The following is a 24,791-nucleotide window of genomic DNA, read 5'->3' on the forward strand; positions in this document are numbered from 1 at the left end:
ATATATATATAAATTAACTAATACCAGACTGATCACTGAACAAGTTAGGTGATTTAGGTGATTTTCAAATGTTTCTTTCAACAAAGATCACTTCCAAAGAGATCTGCTCTCTAAAACAGGACAGAACAAGGATTCTTCCAAGATGCCTTCGTACCAGCTGTCCCCACAGGAAATGGATGAGACCATCAAGCTCCTGGGGACCCAGATTCCAGATTTCAAGTTCAATATGCTCAGCAATGTGTTGCAATATGCAAATTCCAAGGGCTGTTTAAAAACAAAACTAATCTATTCACCATCTGCACTTTGCAGGTTACTCTCTTGTAAAATATATTTTTTAAAAGATATCTGGTATAAAGCACAACAACTCCAAATATCTTTGAAGTGTGAAAGAGCTAACATTCACTGACATGTCTGATATGCTTTTTTATTTAATTTCTCATTTATTTTGAGTCTCATTTAAAAAAACTAAAAATAGAAAACTTCAACTAAAGACTGAGAAATTCTTGGGAATTAATTTTTTTTAAGAATGCAGAAAATATTTTAGACCAATCTTATCTTTTCTATTTAGCTTATTTGATAATTTGCTATATGGAAAATCATGGGTTGGTGAATAAAGCAATGGCTGTAGAGTTAGAAAAATTGGAATTCAAACCTTATCTCAGACATAATGGCTAGGTGACCCTGGAGTGTCACCGAACCTTTTTGGTGTTTCAGGAAACTCTCTATGGGGATATATAAGTTGTTATTCTTTGTTCTCAAAGAAGACCATGACATCAGGGAAGTGAGCTGGATTTGAGTGAGGGAGTATTATGCTAAGTCCCCAGCCTCACTTTCTCCTCCAGAGCTATCTGGGTCCAGTGGCCAAATATGGATCAGGATGACTGGAGATGCCTCTGGATGCAGTGGCTTTTAAAAATGAAATCTTTCCCAGCTCACAGTCTGACTGAGGCAACACTCATTCAATCGTTAAGGTTAGGTAAGAGAGAGATGAGGCAAAGAAACCAAGAATGATCACTTCCAAAAAAGACAATGAAGAAAAAAAAATTGTTGGGAGGGTAAGACCTCAGACAAGAAAGAAAAAAAAGAGTCTTCCTACTCTGCATTAATAGAGGAAGCTGGGGTGGCTAGGTGGTACAGTGGATAGAACACCAGCCCTGGAGTCAGAAGTACCTGAGTTCAAATCCAACCTCAGACACTTAAAGATGACCTAGCTGTGTGACCTTGGGCAAGACACTTAACCCTGTTTGCCTTGAAAAAACCTAAAAAAAAATAGAGGAAGCTTTCTCATCATGGGGAAAAATCATAATTGTAGTCCCTACCCTACCTCCAAAAAAAGGAAAGCTTGTCATATTAAAAAGCTCTGAGGGGGCGGCTAGGTGGCGCAGCGGATAGAGCACCGGCCTTGGAGTCAGGAGTATCTGGGTTCAAATCCGACCTTAGACACTTAATAATTACCTAGCCGTGTGGCCTTGGGCAAGCCACTTAACTCCATTTGCCTTGCAAAAATCTAAAAAAGAAAGCACTGAATAAATGCTTATGGATCGAATAATCTGTGATCTCAAGGACCTTCCATTCACCAGGTAAGATAACATGATTGTTGCCAATCTGCACTGTACAGAGAGATTTCTCAGGAGAGATTATGCAGCTATAGACAAATTGAAACCATTTGGGTATACGTAAGCCATATTGGGAAGTATTGCGGTGTTATGGAGGAATAAACCCCCCAAGCATTGCACTTGGGTTGATTTGCTCTAATTTACTAGCTATATATCCTTGGGAATGAATTTGAACCTCTGAATCTCAATTTCCTAATCTGTAAAATAAGAAAAAAAAATTTGTGCTACCTGATAAGATTGGGGAAAAGATAAAATGAATGTAAGCAAAGTACTTTTTTACTCTAATTATAATCAACTATGAATTGTTATTATTATTATTATTAAATTGTAAAAGGTCTTTTATGAAGAAAACATTGAAAGTACACTGTAATATATTATTCACTTATAAACTCTTTAAGGGAAGGATCAAATCTTAAACTTTTTGATATTGTCCCAAACTGAGCACAATCAAGTAGACTGGACATATACTGAAAATTATCTTGTCGGTAAACAAATTTAACAGCATGCTAAAGTAGAAAGGGTACTGTACTGAGAGTTGGGAGTCCTGAGTTCTGATGTGGGTTCTTACTGACACTCAAATGTATAACTTTGGGCAAATAACTCAACCTTTCTGAGTTCTAGCCCAGGACACATGGCACAGGACTTGGAATCAGGAAGACAAGTTCAAATCTTGCCCCAGGCACTAGGCAAGTAACTTAACCTCAGTTTTCTTGTCCATGAAAAGGGAGTAATAATATCAATTACCTCACAGTGTTATTATGAGGATAAAATGAGATGTTATTTATAAAGCACCTTGAAAATCTTAAAATCTTTTATTAATGCTATTTTAATTTTTTAAATATTGATTTTCTTACCTGTCAAGTGAAGGGTTGGCTTAGATGATCTCAAGGGCTATTTTCAGACTTAAATAGGTGCTTCTCAAACTTTTCAGGAATTTTAGCATCAAAAAATTTCAGAAAATCACAGAATCTTAGAGTTTGAAAAGATCTTTTGGCCCAATTTTCCTTGAAAGGTTTCCCTCACTTACAATATTCTCTGCAAGTGTTCATTCTGCTCAAAAACCTTCATTGAGGTGGATGCTGCCACACCTGCAGCAATCCATTCTTTTTTTTTTTTTTTTAGTTTTTTGCAAGGAAAATGGGGTTAAATGGCTTGCCCAAGGCCACACAGCTAGGTAATTATTAAGTGTCTGAGACTGGATTTGAACAAAGGTACTCCTAACTGCAGGGCTGGTGCTTTATCCACTGTGCCACCTAGCTGCCCTGCAATCCATTCTTCTTGAAGATAACTAATTATTAAGGAGTTTTTACTGACATTGAACTTAGATTTCTTCCTTTCCAATCTCTGCCACATTGTTCCTAGTTCTGTCCTTTGGATCAAAAAGAAAAAAATCTAATCTCTCTTCCACATGCCAGTCCTGCAAGTACTTCAAGTCAGTGATCATGTTCCCCAAAGCCTTCTTTCTCCCAGACTAGCCATCATCAGCTTCTTCATTCAGTCTTAATAAGGCAAAATCATGAGGCTACTCACAATCATAGCTGCCCAATCTGTCAACATCCTTCTCAAATGATAGTGCTCAGAATTCACTTCAATATCCATGCTCTGGTCTAATGAGAATAGAGTACATGGGACTATAACCTCATTACCCTAGAAATTATGCTTTTTTGGGGACAGCCCAAGACCACATTAGCTTCTTGGGCTGCTATACAACACTGGTTGTCACACTGTCATTGAAGTACATTCTATAGGACAAATGACTATTATCATTGTGGGGAAATGATCAGTAATAAAAGAAAAATCTTGGGAGGATGAATGAACAACCATTGGTGTGTACTTTCTTTGTAAAAAACCTGGAGCAGACTCTGATGTGAATGGTTTACAGACCAAAGGGGAAAAGAAAAGCAATGAGTGTGTTACTAATGGTCAAAAGATGTGGACAAACAATATAGAAAAAAGCAACTTGCTTTTTCTTCTGTTTCATAACAACTTTGATCCCAAAGCCCCTGCAATTAAAAGCCTTTAGTGAATTTATTGTAGAAGCAGACACCCCAAGAATCCAGATCTGAAGAAAGAAGATAAACAACAATCAGCCATGTTCTGACATCAGAGGGACTGTCTTTGGAGATATGGTCGGAGAGATTGTCTTTGAAGATCCGATCATGTTCAGAGAATGTTCTTGGCGAAAGGCACCAGTTTCCAGTTTGCAATGGGTGCTTTGAATAAATCCAAACCTGGTAGCCGCTGTGCTGCTGGGTTTGCCCAGGCAGCTTTGGACAAAACTACCAAGCATGTCTTTAAAGAGGAACATCTTAGGAAGGCCCCCTTTTGGTGACAATGAAGGTAGAACTAATCAAATTGAGTTATGAATTAGTAGCATAGGAAGTTGATTAGACTGGCCGTTGGTACCTACCACTCTGCCAATGTCAGTGTCTGCTGGTAACATTGCAAACCAGTTAGCTAGCGATGTGGTACAGCTTTTTGGAGGCAGTGAATTTAATAATGAATACCCAATAGAAAAACTAATGAGAAATGCCAACATTGACTAGATTTATGGAAGAATTGCTCAATTCCAAAGGCTGCTCATAGGTTGAAAACACATCAGCAAGTACAAGGATTGAGGAAAGGACTCCTGGCCTGTGACCCGCCTCGGTTAAACGACTGACCAGGAAATGACAGAAAAGGGAAATGATTTGAATATATTCATTGGTGAAATGAAAAAAAGAAATATTATTTCTTCAACTCTAAGCAAGAGATTATACTAGGTTTTCTACTTTTGTTTAACTTATGATTTCTGTTTAATAAGAAATCTTTGACTTCATTAAAATATATGTGTATTCTTTCAAGAGCACTTGTATTGTAAAACATCAAGGGAATATTTTTAATTATATAGAAAATTGTCATTTCTAAGATTTCTAGCAGCTAATTGTTTAAATTTTGGAATGAGGGAAGTGATCTCATCAACACTAAGTCTTCTAACCTTTATTTTTACATAATTTTTAGGTAGCAAGACTTGCCCTGTTCACTGAGATTCCTTACATTCAGAAATGCATTAATCTTACCCTGACAAGTTCTAAGATTGGCAAGTCAGAAAAAGTGTGATTGACTAGTAAATAATTCATCAGTGGCCTTATTCATTTTCCATGCTCCTCATGGAGCTGTTTTTTATCTCTATTAGACTGTGACTGGAAGGGGATCTACTACTAGCCCTGGGAACAGGAACTCTATGTCACCCGTTATGTCAATATGTAAAAGCAGGAGGGATTCTGGCTAAGTGACAAACCAATTTCTTATGTCTCTTATTTATTTATTTTTTTAAGAAAGCCAACTTTTTATTCTATCTGTGAGATTACCTTAGTCTCTTAGTAATTTCTGCACACAATCTCATTTTATTTGCATGTATTTTTACAGGAAACAATCTCTAATGAACAATAGACAGTGTATTCATATAAATATATATATTTAAAGTGAGAGAAAAGTTCATCTGTGACTACATTTGTTTTGATTTTGAATTTCATAAGCATATCTGTAAAGCATACAACTCATGTTATTTATTAAACTGTTTTTCTAGACCAGTATCTCTGAATATAAATATTTTGAAATAATATAGGAACCAAAGCTTATGAAATGTCATATGTATAATGCCTAAGCATCAAATATTGAAGAATCTTATAATGAATTTCCAAAATAAGTTTTTTTGCAAAAAAAAAAACCCAATAGTGAGCCATTGAAACTTTTCAAGTAGAGAAGGGGCCATGGTCAGACCTGGCAGTTGTGTGGAGAATGACTTGGAGAAAGGAAAAACTAGAATAAGGGAGAGCAATTATATCTACCTAGCTTTAGCTAGCTATGTATCTATGTGTTCAGACATTTTATATGTGTGTGTGTGTGTGTGTGTGTGTGTGTGTGTGTAATTGAATGAATTTGTATAGGTTTATAGATATAATATATACAAAAGAGAGACTAGAGAGAGGTGAGGGCTTGAAATAGAGTGAATGGAGTGGAGATTAATCCTATGGGGGCAGAATCAGAGGCTTGTCAACGAAATGTATGGGGAGGTGGGAAAGGGAAGAGTCAACACTGGCTCCAAGGTAGTATATCTAAATAACCTGAAAGATAGCAGTGCTTCTCAATAAAAATAGAGAAATTGAGGGACAGGTAGGTTTAGGGAGAAAGACGGTGAGTTGTGTCTTAGACATCTTGTGTTGAAGATGATGATGATAGCTCTCCTTGTCACTCAATTTCGACTACCTCAAAGTCTTGCGCACCCATGTCAAAGGAATCAGAAACAGCTGGATGTGGAATTTAGAGACCCATTGAATGGGGTCAGGGGACACAGGAGAAAACTGATTCAATCAAAGCATATGGGCAGCACAAGGGGGACCTCAGTGCTGGACATTATGAGGGGATGTTCAGGTCAAGCAATCCCAAGCTGTCTGGCATAAGATCTGAGCCATTTATGTGTATGTGGGGAAGGATGACAATGATGATTAAATGGCATATGGTATCAGGAAGTAACTATTTATAGATACTGAAGAACTACCCAAACTGAAGGGGGGAACTTAAACAATTTGGTTTGGTTTCTTAAAAGTAATCCTAATGTTCATCTTTTAGATGAGCAGCTTGCCATTTGTCCCGAGTTACTAGGAAGCACCAAAACAAATATATTGTGTTTAAAGGGTCATGAATTTGATTACAACACCAAAAGTCTACTGCTTCCATGTACAACCCTCCTCATTTGTTGTTCATATGACATGGCTCTCTACTGCTCATAAGCAATAGATAGAGGAGACGTTCTTCATAGACATAAAATGCATAACGTGGGTGTATATAGATATAGATAGATATAGAGATAGAGATAGAGATAGAGATAGAGATAGAGATAGAGATAGAGATAGAGATAGATATAGATATATAGTGAAGGAGAAAGGGGGTCTTTCCTTACCTGGTAGTTTTATATGCACATGTGTGAACACACACAAACATACACATGTACACAGACTCACATGCAAATATAAATACATATAAAAGTGTATACAGCTAGATATAGATGTATAAATGCACACATATGTATCTGGATGGAAGAGAGAGAGCGAGCAAAATTTTCTATAAAATGTTTAGGTATGTGGGGCAGCTAGGTGGTGCAGAGCACTGGCCCTGGAGTCAGGAGGACGTGAGTTCAAATCCAGCCTCAGACACTTAATAATCACCTAGCTGTAGGACCTTGGGCAAGTCACTTAACCTCATTGCCATAAAATAAAATAAAATAAATAAATAAAATAAAATAATAAAATAAAATAAAATGTGCAGTGGCCAGAGAGAACCAGTTTCAAAGCTTGGAAGACACAGGTTCAAGTTTGGCCTCTGATGACATATACTAATTGTGTTACCCTGGAAAAGACACTTAACTTCTCAATGGTGTCAAATTCAAAAAAACCCAAACAAACCCAAAAACAAAGGTCACTAATCATATGAAAGTATCCCTACCCACATGCTGACTTAGTTTCAAAATGTAATATTATTTATATGTTATTTTATTTATATATTTGGTTAACTATATCTTGCTTATATTTCAGTCTAGTTCAGGCTCTTGGAAGTGTGGGCCACCATGGACTTCTGTCAACTCTCTAAGCCAAGATATTGCAGACAGGGTGCTCCTGCATTGATAGAGGGCTTTTCCTCACTGAGAATTCAAGACTTTTCCTTAACACTATTTAGTAGAGAAATAGAGAAACAAAAACTCAAATACCTCAGGCCTTGAGGACCAAAGAACAAGGAATATTAAGAAAAGCCAAAGGAATGAATATTTTTCTGAATCTACTTCTCTTTCTTAAGTTAGGTCAATAAATATGTCAGAATAACTGTGTGATGTTATCTTAGGAACAGGAAGAAACACGGCGAGAACTCACAGGAAACTGAGTTTTGTGTATTTCCCTCTTTTAAAACCATTCATTTGTGGGCTAAACTGGAGTAGACATAGACCAAGCCCTTCCACCCATCCACCCTTCCACATTTTCATGCATCTGGCACCATGATCGTGCTAAGGACTAAAAGGAGGGTGGAATGGGGGAAGAAGGGAGAAAGGGAAAAGAATTGTCAAAGATTCTATTTTCTTCAAAAGTAAGAGAATCAGCATGATCACTCCTAATCACAGAACTTCTTATCATCATAATTAGTCCAGGGAGAAACCAGAGACAGTGTCTAGTGCAACCCCACATTTTGAAGAGAAGAAAACCAAGAATAAAAGAGTGAAAGAGAATCAAGACTGTTATTTGAGGAGATTAAATTCAGATCCAAGTTTTCTGACTTCATAAACTGCATTCCTGTTTATTATTAAATTGTGTGAGAGATTATTTATTTATTTATCTATTTTAGGTTTTTGCAAGGCAAATGGGGTTAAGTGGCTTGCCCAAGGCCACACAGCTAGATAATTCTTAAGTGTCTAAGGCTGGATTTGAACTCAGGTATTCCTGACTCCAGGGCCGGTGCCCTATCCACTGCGCCACCTAACTGCCCCTTGTGTGAGAGATTAACACAAAAACAGTGATGGCTACAGTAGCACATATATAGAACTTTAAAATTTGCAAAGTGCTGGATAAATATTAATTTATTTTTATCCTCACAACAATTCTGGGAGGTGAATGATATTTTTATACTAATTTTTAAGATGAGGAAACTAAGGGGCAGCTAGGTGGTGCACTGGATAGGGCACTGGCCCTGGAGTCAGGAGTACCTGAGTTCAAATCTGATCTCAGACACTTACCTAGCTGTGTGGCCTTGGGCAAGCCACTTAACCCTGTTTGCCTTGCAAAAAAAACCCTAAAAAAAAAAAATGAGGAAACTAAGGCAGACAGAAGTTAGATGACTTTTCCAAGGTAATAGAGCCAGTGCCTATTTCAAGTCAGATTTTTAAAGCATAAATGCTTTTATTATTTCTTATTTCACAGTAAAACCCATTTCATTCACACATCATAACTGGCTCTGCCATTCCGCATTTGATGGCCATTGTGACTAGTCTGACCTTTCTGGGCTTCAGTTTCTTAATCTATGATATGGGGTAATAATAACCCTTGTGATTCCCAGCCCATAGGGTTGTTGTCGGGTTCAAATGTGATAATGTGTGTAAAGACTCTTAAAGAAGTCAGTTATTATTAGAATGATGTGTTTTCTTTTATCTGCAGTTGACTTAAATAGATGGTACAAACTTGTGGGCAAGTGCATAGTCTTCTATATGTGAAATAAACTCCATTCCTCCCTTATCACCAGGCATTCCTCATTTCTTTCAAAGCAGATGCTTCTTCCTATGTGAGACATTCCTTGATCCACTATTAATGTTGGTGATTAGATTTATGGTTATTAGCTTTTTCTGCCTCTCTACTCCCTTCTCCTACAATCACTCTATATGTAATCACTGTAAGAATGCAAGTTCTTTGAGAGTAGAATTATTTTGTTTATGTATTTATATGTAAAAGATCTAGCATAGTTGCTTGAAAAAAATAAAAGGTTTGATGAATTCAGTTGGATTTTGCACTTCCCCATAGGCCCAGAGTAGACACTTTTGTCTATTAATCATTGAAGATTCAATCATGGGAACACACCATGGCAATCTCTAAGAATGTACTTCCATTCTTGAACTTATCATCTTTTTGGGACATATTATGGAAAAATGATTTCACCCTTAATCAGCCATACCCCACATTCTCTGGTGAAACCAGATGGGAAAGAAACATTTTTTCAGCTATAGTCCCTTCAGTATCAGTTTCAAGGATTACAAAGGCTTACAGAGATAACAAAAGAGCCATTGCTACATCTCAATTCTCATAAAAAGTACAGAAAAGGGTAAAAAGTAGAAATTTCTCATAGCACTGTCCCCGTCCTTTAGAATGCTTGCTATATTTTGGGTTTTGGATCTTTTTTAGATGAAAGATTCATAAATGATATTTATTCATCACTAATAGAGTATTTCTTGGTAGAGTTATGAATTGGTCCAACTATTCTGGAAAATAATTTGGAATTCTGAGCATCCCAAAATGACTGAAAATCTCCATATCCTTTGATCCAGAGGCATATGCCCACCTATAGGCAAATACTCCAAGGAGATGAAGGACAGAAAGTTCCTCCATAAGACAGAATAGTGAAATTGGAATAAGAAAAGCATGAGTCCAAATTGTGTGGTAGAAATAGATTAACTGTGGGATCCTGGGAAAAAAACCCAAAACAACTTAATCTTTTTTCAGCCTCAGTTCCCCTTCTGTAAAATGGGAATGATGATAATAGCAATTCTCTTCCAGAGTTGTTGTGAACCAATTGAGACAGTATATGCAAAGTACTTTGCAAATTTTAATATGCTATATTACCAAAATACTTTTTTTTTAGTTTTTGCTAGGCAATGGGGTTAGGTGGCTTGCCCAAGGCCACACAGCTAGGCAATTATTAAGTGTCTGAGGCACTCCTGACTCCAGGGCCGGTGCTCTATCCACTGTACCACCTAGCTGCCCTAAAAATACTTTTTTTTGTGGAAGCAAAAAACTAGAAACAAAGTGGATGCCAACAAAATATAGAAAGGATAAATAAATCAGAGTACATGAATGTAAAGAATTACTGTGAAATGAGAAGTAATGAATCTGAATAATACAGAGAAGCTTAGGAAGAGTAGCTGCAGAATGAAGAAAAATGAACTAGCTATGTGACTCCAGGCAAGTCAATTTACCCTGTTTGCCTCAGTTTCCTCAGCTGTAAAATGAGCTGGAGAAGGAAGTGGCAAACCATTCTTGTATCTCTGCCAAGAAAACCTCAACAAAAACTTGGACATGATTAAAAAATGACTAAATGACAGCAACAACAGAAACAAGAAGATAATATTCACAATGATAGAAACAATGTAAATAGAAGGAATAAAATCAACTGTCAGATAATTATAATAATCAAGTTTTGTAGAGATGAAGAACTCTAGATTTGAAATGTTGCATAAACGTTCAGATTTTGGGACTTTTTCTGAGAGCATTTTTTTCTCTTTCTTTTGTAATTTTTGTTACAAAGAATAATGTGCAGAATAGAAAACAGTATGTGACATATTTGAAAATGGTTAAAACCAAAACACTAACAGTACAAAATATTTACATGTTTGTGCATATGTAAAAGTCTATGGGTATTACTTAAATCCTTTCTCAACCAAACAGTTAAATGATCCCTGAAAATAAAGTTGCTTTATCATGATAGGTCTCAAAATAGTTTAGCACCCCAAAATATGCTCCAACAATGATAAAAAAGATACCATTTCAAATAATGACTAAGAAACCCTAAAAGAAATATCAATAAAATTTTTCCATCCAGCCTATAAAAATGCAAAAAGCCAAAATGGAGAGGGTAGCTGGGTGGTGCAGTGGACAGAGTACTGGCTCTGGAGTCAGGAGGACCTGAGTTCGAATCCAGCCTCAGACACTTAATAATTGCCTAGTTGTGTGACCTTGTACAAGTCACTTAACCCCATTGCCTTAAATTTTTAAAAAATGGAAACTGTAACTCCTAGAAGAGATGACTCCTTCAAAAAGCCAGAACAGTAATCTCAGAATAGACCCCAAATTTGAATCAATGGACTAAATGGGGAGGCGTTTGGAACACAGAAGCCTTCAGAATCATCCTGACTAGGATTAACATATCACAAAACTCTGACTGTACTCAGAATCCTCCAGTATTCTAAATGTAAACACATCAGATTAAGGGAAAACCAGTGGCAGAGCTCAGGAAACTGAGGCAAGCACCAAACAAGGCTGAACTATCCATTCCTTTCAAAAGTGGGAAGGGGTAGAGTCTAGCCCAGACACAAAAACCCAAATCAGGAACTGAGATTGGAGATATGAGTTTTTAAAAAAAAAGATCCCAAAGACTATAAAGAAATCCATTTTAAGAGATGCCCAAGAAGGTAAACCAAGAAGAGAGAAATTCCATAACAACCCTAAACAGTCTCAGAGGAAAAAAATGATTTGAACTAAACACCACAATAAGAATTTTCAGAAGAAATTAATCAGGAGATAAAAAATAACGTTATAAGCAAAAATAAGACCTCTGCAGGAAAGAATTGGAAGAAGATAGATTAGAGCAGAATGTAGAAAACATTTCAGACTTTCTGAAAATTAGAATAAAGAAAACAGAACTCATTGATTTCATAAGTCAACAGAATATAATAATATAAAATAAAGTTTTTTAAGTTTAAAAAAATGTTGTCTGCTCTCAAAAGCAAACCAACCTAGAAAACAAATAAAAATAATTTAAGAATTATAATTATTAGTAATATTAAGACTCCTTAAGAACCAAGAGATAATCTATATATTAGATCACAAGGAATCATAAATAAAAATTGCCCAGATTTCCTAAGAACAATAACACAAAGTGAGAATAGAGAGAATTCATAAGTCACCTCCTAAAAGAAATCTCCAAATAAAGATTCAAATGTGTCATAACCAAAATGCAGACTTCCAAATCAAAGAAAAAAAATTACAAAAGCAGTCAGAAAGAAATTAAATATCTGCAGAATCATACAATACTCTTCAGCAACTATTATAAAGAATAGAAAGTCTTGGAATATAATATTCTAAAATGCAAAAGAGAACACCCGATAAAAAAAATCACTTACCTTGAAAGGCTGAGTGGGTAAGTGTGTATGTGTAGAAATGAACTTTTAATGGAATAGAGAACTTTTATTCCCCTGATAAAAAGACCAGAGCTGAGTAGAAACGTCTAACCATAAACCCAGGAGTAAAGAGAAACCTAGAAAAGTAAAAAACAATTGAATAATTAGAAGAGGATAAATAATGATGTAGTATTTACATTCTACAAGGATATGGTACTTACATTACAGAAGAAAACATCTTCAAGGTCACAGAGGCAATTGAATGAGGCAGAGGGATTGGGGATAACTGTTCTGTTTTGATATTCTTAAGAGAAGAAAAAGGAAAGGGGAGGGAAGTAGTACAGGAGAGAAGAAAGGGGAAGAAATGACTATGTCTCATAATTCAGTTGTGTAAGAAAAAAAGTATACAAATATAGAGGAAGTGAGCATCATGTGAACCTCACTCTTATCTAAAGTGGACAAAAGAAGGTTGAACATGCATCCATTCACACACACAAGAGTCTGATGTGCTACCATTAAACTCAACTGAGAAATAAACAGGGATTTAGAGAAAGGGAGACAGTGGACAAGTAGAGTCGGGGAAGGAATTGTCATGAGAGAAACAAAATGTGGAAGTGCAATATATAAGGGAGAGATTAAAAGGGGGAAAAAGTATAGGAACCAATGATTAGAGTCTGGGGAAGTAAAATGGAAGCATGTAATTTCAATTACAGAACACTAGTATTTATCATATTCCTTCTTATTCATTATCTGTTGTAAAAAGGTGGTAGAATACAAAGGGAATAAAAAGTCCAAGAGGACAAACTACAGGGAAATATGCAATCACAATCATAATCATGAATGTTAATAAGAAAAACTTATTCATTAAATGGAATAGTACAGCTGGATGGATTAGAAGGAGAATCTAAGTTTGGTTTATTACAAGAGAATCATAAAGATTCACATAGAATTAAAATAAGGGGCTGGAGAAAAATCAGGATAGCAACTATGACCTCAGAATAAAAAGAGACAAAATTAAAAGTATAAACAGGTAAGTTACATTGTGCTCAAAGGTACCACACAGACAGTGGAATAATACCAATCATTTGTGTATAAATGTGAATATAAATTGTATACTTATATGTATGTATACACCCACTCAGACACTGAATATCATAGCAACTGAGTACTTAAAGAAAAAGTCAAGCAATAAGATACAAAAGTGAATCTAAGACTAAAATAGAGCAAAAAGGTAATTAAGGATGAAGGTCATGAATCCAGTGGAACTAGGAAAATTAGATTTAATAGTTCTGTGGAGAATACTTAATGGAAAAGGACACATTTGTCTCAGATGTACACGGTAACTTTACAAAAATTAGCCATGTTGAAAGTGTGGAGGAACCTGATATAAATGCAGAAAAGCAGAATTTTTGAACCTATTCCTTACTGACTATAATACAATAAAATTATCACTAATAAATGACCTTTGGTGAAAGGATGAATAGTTACGTAGTTCAATAGACTAAAAAACTTTATTCTAAAGAATTGGTAGCATAAAAGAACAAAATCAGAAAAAACAAAGTAATTTCATTACAGAAAAAGCACAATATCCAGAAACAAACAAAAAATTGTGTTCAGTGCCTCAGAGGACAAGAAATATTGATTTAACAAAAAAAAATAGAAAACAGTATATCAGAAATTATGTGACAGAAACATGTCACATCCTACACTACAGATCTATACAAGACAAGTATAAAAGATCATATCATCTGACAATAAGAGAAGGAAATGGCAAACTTCTCTAAGATCTTTGCCAAGGAAACCCCAGGGACAGCATTGACCTGCTATGGTACATCATGAAGTGTTGTTCATGACTGAACAACAAATAATGATTAAAGGGAGTAATTCTGAGAACTTTAGGGAAGCTTACATGAAATGATGCATAATGAGAGGGGCAAAACTAAGGAATAATTCATATAATCACTCCAATATTTTTAAAGGAAAACAACTTTGAAGCATATTTAAGAATTTTGCTCAGTGCAATGATCACAACTCACGAGGACCACTGATGAAGCATGTTACCAACTCCTGGTGGGAAAATGATGAATTTGATATGCAAAATGAGACCCAGTTTGCTTTATCTGACTATGCCAATTTGTAAAATGAGGGAGATTTTGGAGGGAGGGGTGGAAATTTGTGGAAAAAGGTTCCTTCAAAAAAGAAATAATAGAGCATCAATGAAACATTTAAAGAAATAGAACAGATAATAAGGGACTTCAAGGAACAACACAGATAAGCCAGATAGTATAAGAACTAATGCACTGAATTAAAAATATATAAATATTTTAATTGTATTAATCTACTTTGCTTTTATATTACATACATTTAGAGATTCATCCTGTTTCATGAATGGTCTCACAACAAGATGACACAGTTAAGGAAAACTAATACAGAAAAGATTATAAAAAAATAAACTGACATGTTTGTGGGGTTCTAGGAAAACAGGAATACTGATGCACTATTGGTGGATTATTAACGATCATATAGACACATACACAAATACATATGTATGTATGTATATGCATTGTCTTAAGCGCCAGCTAGGTAGCATACTGGATAGTGTCTGGTCTTAAATTCAAATACAGCCTCAGATTTGTACTAACTATATGATCTTGGATGAGTCACTTAACCCTGTTTGCCTCAGTTTCTTCATCTGTAAAATGAGCTGGAAAAGCAAATGCCAAATCACTGCAGTATTTTAACCAAGAAAATCCTTAAAAGTTCAATATGATTAATCAACTAAACAATAACAAATATCACAAAGGGATCAAAGAAAAGGAGCCATTTGTAGAAAATAATTTATAGCAGTTCTTTTTTTTGTGATGGCAAAGAGTTGGAAACTGAGGAGATGGCCATCATTTGGAGAATTGTTGAGCAAGTTATGGTGTATGACTGTGATGGGATACTATTGGACTTTTAGAAGTGGTGAGCAAGATAATTTCAGAAAAACCTGGTAAGACTTATATTGTAAGAATGATCAAGAATGAAACAACTGTAATACCTGATATTAAATAGTAAATACATAGAGAGGTGCTTCTCTCCACACTACAAAAAAAGAGGATTGCTATTGATTGGGAGTGTTCTGGATAGGGGAAGGAGCACCTGCATCAGGGCTCAAATAAGAGGTAAAACAAGAAAGCGAGACAGTTGGGGCATGGAAAATAATGCAAGGGAAGCCCTATAAGGTAGGTTGTATGTTAGAGAAGAAAATAATTCAGTCTGACTAAAGCCATGGAATAATATGCAGCCAATCTCAAAAGTCTTTAAAGCTGTTTTGAGCTCCTAAAACTTTAAACTGTGCTAAGACTTTTGGGACATGCTGTATAAAACTAGAACTGGAACAGCAAGAAATATCTATTAAGCGCCTATAGTATACAGAAAATGGTGCTAAATTTAGATGATAATTTATAATCCTTGTTTTCATGTGCCTTTCAATCAAATAGAAAGAGAAGATACAATGAGAGGAAGTGCTGACAGAGGAGGCTAAGGAAAGGCCTCTGCAGAACACCAATATTAAGGAATCGGGAAGAGGATGTGGAGCCACTAAGGAAAAGAGGTAGTAATTAAAGGTAGAAGGACAATGAAAAAGTTTGGGGACTCTGACACCAAGGAAGTGTTTCTAGCACAAGGTGAGAAATGATAGTTTCAAAAGCTAGTAATCACTAGCATTTATATTGCGCTTTTAAGTTTGCAAATCACTCTGCTTCTATTATTACATTTGATTCTTACAACAATCCTGGGAGAGAGGTATTATTATTATTATTGTTATTATTATACGCATTTTATAGATGAGGAAACTGATATACAGAGAGACTGTGACATGACCACAGTCTTATAGCTAGTAAATGTCCGAATCCATATCTGAACTCAAGATTTCTTGACTTCAAATACAACGTTCTAACCACTGGATCATCTAACTGCCTTTGCTACCTCTCCCAGAAAAGCAGTAAAGGTGTGATTATTATAACACACCTTTTATAGATAGGAAACTGATATACAGAGAAGTCATGACATGACCATGATCATATAGCTAGTAAATGGCTGAATCCAGATTCAAACTCAAAGATTTCTTGACTTCAAGTACAACGCTCTATCCACTGGATCATCTAACTGCCTTCACTGCCTCTCCCAGAAAAGCAAAAAGAAATGAGAATTGAAAAAAAAAGGACATTTGGTTTGATGACTAGATGAATGGTGATGAGTTTTGAGGGACTGGATTCAGTATTGGTAGGTACTGAAATAAGATTGCAAAGGGCCAAAGAGAAACTGTGTAATGAGGAAAGCTTTTTCAAACTATTTTCTAGGGAAGGGAAGAAAAGATATAGCCCATATCTCAGATTTGAGAGACAAGGTATCTTGAATCAAGACTCTCTGGCTCCAAATTGAGTGATATTTCTCCCTACCTCTTTATCCATTGCCCCCCTGTGAATTTTTAGTGGGGTGATATTTGTTCTATTTGGACGTTTATTTACTATGAGGGGGGGGAACCAAATGTCTTTAACACCCACCTATTAACAAAAAGGTTGTGCCCTATGCTCTAAGCTATAGCAGCCTGGGGAAAGAGGAAGGATATGTAAACAATAGTGAATACTCAAAACTAATATGAATAAATATTGAATTTTCTAAAGTAACTAATTGGCAAGATTAATCTAATAAGAAAAATTCTAATTCCCAGAATTAGAATTGATGAGTAACGTACAATAATCACTAGATAAATGATCAAAGGAAATGGGCAGAAAATTCAGCAAAGGAAGTGCAGATTATAAGTGAATATTTGGGGGAAGGGATCATTTTGCTTTCTAATCAGAACAATGAAAACCAAAATACCTTTGAGGTTTGAGAATCTATACTCCTTAGATGCAAGAATGTTCTCTCTTTGTCTATTATTATTCAGTCATTTTTCAGTTGTATCTGACTCTGTGACCTCATTTGGGGTTTTCTTGGCAGAGATACTGAAGTGGTTTGCCATTTTCTTCTGCAGATCATTTTACAGATGAGGAAACTGAGGCAAATGGGGTGAAGTGACTTTCCCAGGGTCATACAACTAGTTCTTATTTCATTCTGCACTCATTCTTCCCAAGCTTCTCTGTATTATTCAGATTCATTATTTCCTATTTCATAGCTAGTAAGGGTCTGAGGCCAGATTTCAGCATTCAAATTCAGCAGGACCAGCTCTAACCACTGTACCACCGAAAGACTGAGATTCAAATCCCAGCTTAGATATTTACTAGCTTATTGATCCTGGAAATTATCATGAGTAATCCAATATGAATAACAATTGTACCTACCTCACAGGCTTATGGTGAGACTAACAAATTCCTTGCTTTACTTATTATATGTTTGTAGGCACTTAAATGTCTTCAAAAGGTCTATCATAATAGAATGTAACCCCCTGAGAGTATAGAGACTGTTTCATTTTTGTCTTTGTATCACCATAGAATAGTACAGTTCCTAGGCAGTCAGTCAACAATTATTTATTAATTATCCACTATGAGCAAAGTGCTTAGCAATGAGAAAACAAATATAATAAATATAGTCCTTGACCTCAAGTTGCTTAAAATCTATTAAGAAAGGACAAAGCACCAAAAGAAGCTGAAATTGGGGGAAGACAGGAGGGTTCAACAAGAGGGTTGATAGGAAAGTCCTGGTAGGAAATGAAGAGTTGCATGGGGGGTATGAGGGGAGGAGAGGTAGAAGGGGGCAGGTGTTATTCTTTAGTCAGGAATGCCCTAGAGCACTTAATACAAGTTTGTTTGTTGATATATGTATATATATATATATATATATATATATATATATATATATATATATATAATCTAGAGACATATTGTGATGTCGAGTCTTACAGGAAGACGGGACCGTGGTGCTCAGGGTTCAAGATGGTCAGAGAGGAAAAGTCAGAAAAGGATTTATGCTACAGGGAGGGCATGGAAGCAGTGGTCAGGCCAAAAGGGTATACTAGGTTTCTGGTTATAAGTAAACAGAGTTCATTCAAGCTCTATATTAGGGTGAAAAATTATGAAAGGCAAAGGGCCCCAAATATTCAAAGTCCAAGAGTTTGAAAGAGGTGGGAGCCATCTGGGGGAGGTGGTGCTGTCTGATCTGGGGGCTGCTTGACTTGACCATCTGACTTGAAGGTAGAGTGGGGATATTTGACTTGGCAGTCATCTAAGGTAGGGTGATATTTGACCTGAGGACTATTTGGGGGGCTGTCTGACATGGGGGTCATCTGTCTTGGGGGTTGTCTTACTTGAGAGAAGGGAACAGAAGTTAGAGGGAATACTTACAACAAGACTAATAATTCTGAGGCTCCCTGCCCAAGACATGGGAGGGCCTGTACACACAGGTGGGGCTCAGCAGGGAAGTATGGGGTGGAGGAACCTTGACTGCTGCCAATGTCTATCACCATAGGAGAATTCTAACCTAACAAAAACATGACTGCAATATTTATCCAAGAACAGTGATAGCTATATGCCTTTTATTCAGTTAAAAAAAATGCCAAAATGCTAAAAATCCAACTCACCAAGCATTAATTAACTCAGGACATAGTAGTTGATAGAGCACAAGGCCTGGAGTCAAGAAGACTCATCTTCCTGAATTCAAATCTCAGTTATTTAACTAGTCAACTGGGTGAGTCTGGGAAGGGCATTTAACCCTGTTTTCCTCAGTTGCTCACCTGTAAAATGAACTAGAGGAGAAAATAGTCTGCCACTCCAGTATCTTTACCAAGAAACCCACAAAGGGGGCACGATGATTTGAACACAATGGAAAAGACTGAATAAAAGAAAAAGTCTTGTAAAATGGCATAGTTCTTGTTATTTCCTATTAGAAATAGACTAAACACACTGAAGCAATAATTGATATTTATAAGGAGGTTTCAGATTTACAATATTTTTCTCAAAAACCTTGTGATGGGGGCAGTTAATGGTACAGAGGCCAGAGCACTGACCTTGTAGTCAGGAGGACCTGAGTTCAAATCCAACCTCAGTCATTTATTAATTACTTAGCTGTGTGATCTTTAGCAAGTTGCTTAGCCCCACTGCTTTGCCCCCCCAAAAAAACAACCTTTGACAGAGGCCTCATAATTGGTATTGCTTGTTACTTGACTGATTGACATGGATGGGTTTCCATCCTGGAGGATGACACCAAGAGGATCTTTTTTTTTTTTTGGCTCATTGCCCCTACCTGAAATTGCTCCCAGAAAAATCTCTGCAAATGTGGACAAGAAGACAAGTCTCAGTTCCCATGTGTCAATGCCAGTTAGGCATAGAATAAGCTTCATTTTGTCGTCCCCCCCCCAACCTTTTGGGAATTTCTGAACCAATTGACAAATGTTGGAGATTGATGGATTCAGAGAAAGAAGAAGACTTAACTGAAGCAAGGTCAATGAAGACAAAGCAGGAGAACAATATACACATTAACTACAATAACATCAATGAACTGCTCTGCCCCAACCCAAACTGAGTGCAACTCAAGTTAAAGGCATGACCCTCATTCATTTGTGTACTCTCAGAATAAGACATGAATAATCCATCATACTTACCAGGACCAGTATGACATTAATAATGCCTGCTCTCATCAATCTGTGAGAGGGAAATATGGAGGCAGAGAGCTGAACTTGGGAGCAGGGAGAGTCTGAAACTTTTGGTGTGTGACCCTGGACAAGTCATTTCACTTCTCAACCTCCATTTCTTCCTCCAGAAATGGGAACGATATCTGTATTCCTTGCCTTATAGGTTTGTTGGAAGGCTCAAATGATGTATTCAAAGTATTTTAAAGCTTTAAATCACTATAATATCAGTTATCGTTATCAATATGTCACATGCACATACACACACATATACATACTACCACCACCACCCACTATTTCACTCAAAAACCTTCCATGGTTCCTTCCCTATTATATACTAAATAAAATCCAAACCTTTTTTGTTTCAATAAAAGAGACATGGTTCTGGCTTCTTCCTTTCTCTTATATCTCTAGCATAAAGAGAAAGCTTGGAATAGTGCAACCTCAACATCAAGAGGACCTAGGATCAAGTCTGGCTTCTGACACACTGGCAAAGTGACACCCAAACAAGTCCCTTATTGTTCAGAGTTTCCCGGGAGTCACCTCTCTAAAACTCTTAAATTACAAATGAATCAGAGACCTGCCTTGGTGAAGAAAAGTTCTATAAATGTAAAGTCTGTACACTAATGAAACCACTGTCCTGGACTAAAGTGGGGGAAATGACCAACAGGATCGAGGGAAGGTGGTACAGTGGAAAAAGGCACTGGAGGAGGAAGCATCCTGGGGTTCCAATCGCAGCTCTGCCATTTACTATCTGTGTGATCAAAACAATTCACTTTACTTTTCTGGGTCTGTTCTCATTTGTAAAATGAGGTAGTTGGAAGAGGGATGCCTATTAATTGGGGAATGACTGAACAAGCTGAGGTACATGATTGTGATGGAACATTACTGAGCTATAAGAAGGGATGAGCTCAATGATCTTAGAAAAACATGGGAAGACTTAAACAAAATAATGAAGAGCAAAATGAGCAGAGCCAAGAACTAAATAATAGACTTTCCTAGTTCCCTTTCAGTGCTGAAGCTATAATCCTTGCCTCCCATCTGCTCTGCATAGATCCTGCATGTACATAGTGATTTAGGCATGTTGTCCCTTTTTCTCCATTAGCCTCATAGCTCCTTGAAGGCAGGAAGGTCTTTTGTGTATCCTCAGCACTGGCACAGTCTGGCAAATAGTAAGCAATTAATAAATGTTTGTTAACCGACTAACTAATCTTATGATTCCTATGTTGCCTTCTGTCTTTATCCTATTTTTTTTCATAATAATCCGTGAAGTCGATGTTTTTTTCTTATGCCTTTATCTGCATCTTATTTTTTCATAATCATCTATGAAGTAGATACTCTTTTCTTATGTCATGTCTGTGTCCTACATTTTTCCATAATAATTAGTGAATAGATGTTCTTTTCCTTGGGAGAGACTAAATGGAAACTATGACAAGAGTTTCAACAATGAGTACAAGCTGTCCCAATTAGTGTAATTTCACAGCAATGAATCTAAAAATCAAATCTCACCCTTGGAAAGTGTCAAAGCCAGGACTTAATGGTGTTGGACTGGCTGTTCTTTTAATTCAAAGACTCCTTCCATTCTATTACAAATACATCTAAAATCAAGATTTGGCAGAATTAGATAGACCACACTGGGCTGCAGTTGCCCAAATAATCAAGAGTTCTTCCATAAATCATCCTCAGACCCTTTTTTCCACTGTTCTCATCATCCCTTTTCATCTAGGTTCACCCAATTTAAGGTCCTCACATTAGGAGCTGCCTTCCAGCATCAAATTATGACACAATTTCCCTCCCTCCTTTTAAGGGTCTCCCTAAATCAAAGGCATCTTGTGCAGAAGCAGCTCTTAAACCCAATAAATGAAATAAGAGTTGAAGCTTACCCAACACTTAGCCCAAGAGGTACCACCAAGTTTAGAGTTTTGTGGGTAGAGTTTTAAAGAGGAAAGAAAAACAGAAATAGAAGCCAAATTAATTTTGTACATTTTTTTATTTTAAAAAGTATTTAGGGCAGCTAGGTGGCATAGTGGATAAAGCACCTGCCCTGGAGTCAGGAGTACCTGGGTTCAAATCCGGTCTCAGACACTTAATAATTACCTAGCTGTGTGTCCTTGGGCAAGCCACTTAACCCCATTTGTCTTAGGAAAAAAAACCCTAAAAAAAGTATTTAAATATTCTGATACAATACATGCATTTATTACTGTGTCTACCATTTGCATTCTATTGTAGATACTAGTGACATAACATCAAAACAAACAAAAACAGTCTCTGACAATACCCTTAAGCCTTCAGGAGATCACCTTCTACTGGGACTTATGTCATTTAACAAGTAACAGTGAGTTCTCTGGTTCATATTTAACAATTTGCTCTCTGGAGGGGGAATCTTTGCATGATACATCTTTAAATTTAATCTGCCTTAAGCTAGAAACCAACAAAAGAATAAATTAATCCCCAATTTTTAGTCTTTGCCAGTTTTGAAGTGGTAAATGTTGCAGACACTTACTAGATGTATGTGACCCTGAACAAGTCATTTAACCTTGTTTGCCTCAGTTTCCTCTTCTGTAAAATGAATGGAGAATGAAATGGCAAACCACTCCAGTATCTTTGCCAGGAAAACCCCAAAAGGTTTTCTGAAGAGTCAGACATGATTGATATGACTGAACAATAATCTACCAAGAATAACCACAAAAAAAAAAACTATTGGCTGTAACAATTCTTGGTTTCATTTCTACAGACAGAAACCATACAATAGTAGTGTCTGAAACTGTGAGATGGCTCACAGCTATCAAAATAAGAGATTGGTTAAAGAAAAAGGACCAGGCAGAAAAAAGTCTTGAAGGAATGCCCTCTTACCTCTAGGATAAAATTCATTCTCACTTTATTATTTAAAGTTTTTCACAATCTGCTTACAGCCTACATTTTTAGGCTTACTTCACATTAAATTGAGGCAAAGTGGGTTAAACGACTTGTCCAAGGTCATACACACACAAAGCTACTAGAACTGTCTGAGGACAGATTTGAAGATGAGTCTTCCTGACTCCAGGCCCAGCACTATCCATCATACCACCCACCTGCCCCATTAATGAGAATACTTATTATTTTTGAATATCACAAATGTGATCCCCAATTTAGGAGACTCTTCTTTTTAAAGAAGAGGTTACATTTGAATATTTAAAGTTTTTATGTAAGACTTTTTTTTGCTTGGGTTAATAGCTTTATTTGAAGCATACTCATAAATTTGTTTGTCAGAATTCTTTTCTTTAACTTTAGTAAAAGGCTTCCCTCCCTTCTTTCTCTATTCCCCTGCCCTAACATTGTAAGAAAACAGGAGCATCTGTCAAGGTCAATCTCAGAATAGATGTTAGAGTCTAAGGTGAGCATACTGTTCATCCTAGGAAAACTGCCGTCTTCCAATGTCACCAACTGCCTACCATCTTTAGGTTAGCTATAGGAACAAACCCATCACAGATCTGTCAGATATGAGGATGCTGAAGGTCTTGAGTATATAGCATGGTCAAATTGCCTCAGAAACTGGCCATGTCCTCTGACAAAACCAGGAGTGTGGCCCTGACCAGCTAGTGCTTATAACTCTTCAAGAACATTTAGAGAGAAGGGGTTTAACTGATAATGACTGATGTCAGAACATACAGGCCAGAGCCATCCAGATTCAAATTTCATGGTTGACAAAGATTCATCTTTCAGCTTTTATGTGGCTAAAGTTACTACTATCAGCTAGCAAAGGAACAGAAACTCAACAAGCCTGAGGCCATGTCCTTCAATCTGGAAACATCCTCAAGAAGTCTTGGCAGTTTTAACACTCCCTACACTCAAGAAGATTCTGAGATCCTGCCAACTATGATTCATTTCTTGAAGTAATTCATATCCTTCGATAAACCCAACTGGAATAAACATGAGTTATACATTGATTTTTCACTTTTTGTTGGCACTGAGGTATTGTATATCATAAAACAATTCATTTAGAGAGCATTTGCTACTAGATATTGGGAAATGAGCTGGATGACCTATCTAACCCTTGAACCATATACTGTAGTAGATTCTTGAGTGAGACAGAGAATGACATGGTTAATTTAATTTAATTAAATGTTAGGTATACATTAGATAGCAAGAATTCAAAGACAAAAATAAAACAATCCATATCTTGTATATGTTGAATCAGTGTTTGTAGGATGGGTCAACAGGGAATCATAATTTCACGAAGCTTAAATGAAAATTGGGCTTATTACAAGAGAAATGAATAGGTATGTGGAACCTAGAGAATTTACAATCCAAGTTCAGAAGACACCTTAACAATCTTTAACAGATTGCATTGAGTTGAATAATGACTTCAAGTGTAAGCCCATACATAAAGTGTTGTATGGTTATTATGAAGAGCATCTAAAACATTGCAAAGTTTTAATGAATAATTATGAAATAAAACAAACAATAAGCTCCAAGTCTCCTTTAAAGTTACATTCTGATGCATCACTGTGATGGAGAAAATTTTTGGTTCTCAAAGGTTAGTCAGACTTCTCTCTGATGGGCAGACAGATTTATAAAGGACTGAACATCTTGCCAAAAGACCATCCTAGCCAATATAGAAGATGTTCATCAAAGGGTTGGTTATAGGATGACCATGGTACAATAGGAAAAGTCAGCAAGACCCATGGTCAAATCCTGCCTTTGATACCTTCATTCCTGAACAAATCATTTCATTTCTAAGAATCACTTTCCTTATTTGCTAAATGGAGAGAATTTATCTATAGAAATAACTTCATGAGATTATTGTGAAGCTCAAATGAGATAACTCCAAAGCATGATACTAATGCCAGTTACTAAATATCATTATTATTTTTATTTTCTGTCTATCTAGCAAAAATTATCTGAGTTCTGATAAGATGCTGATCTGCATTGGAGAACAAAGTACCCATATCAACAAAAT

General features: G+C 36.4%; 1 protein-coding gene across 3 annotated transcripts in view; it reads right to left on the bottom strand.

Annotated features, from left to right (window-relative positions):
• Window positions 1-24,791, bottom strand: part of PLD1 (phospholipase D1) — a 257,572-nt gene that overhangs the window by 222,579 nt on the left and 10,202 nt on the right. The window contains exons 1-2 of one of the 3 annotated variants that reach the window (XM_074190927.1): window positions 12,465-12,554; window positions 12,247-12,380 (exon numbers count right to left, since the gene is read on the bottom strand). The gene's annotated coding sequence lies outside the window, so the exon portion shown is untranslated. Of the gene's footprint in view, window positions 1-12,246; window positions 12,381-12,464; window positions 12,555-24,791 lie in introns of those variants that run through there. The other 2 variants (XM_074190924.1, XM_074190925.1) reach the window with 2 other exon arrangements.

Source organism: Macrotis lagotis, chromosome 6 (assembly GCF_037893015.1).
Source record: "Macrotis lagotis isolate mMagLag1 chromosome 6, bilby.v1.9.chrom.fasta, whole genome shotgun sequence".
NCBI classification, from domain to species: domain Eukaryota; kingdom Metazoa; phylum Chordata; class Mammalia; order Peramelemorphia; family Peramelidae; genus Macrotis; species Macrotis lagotis.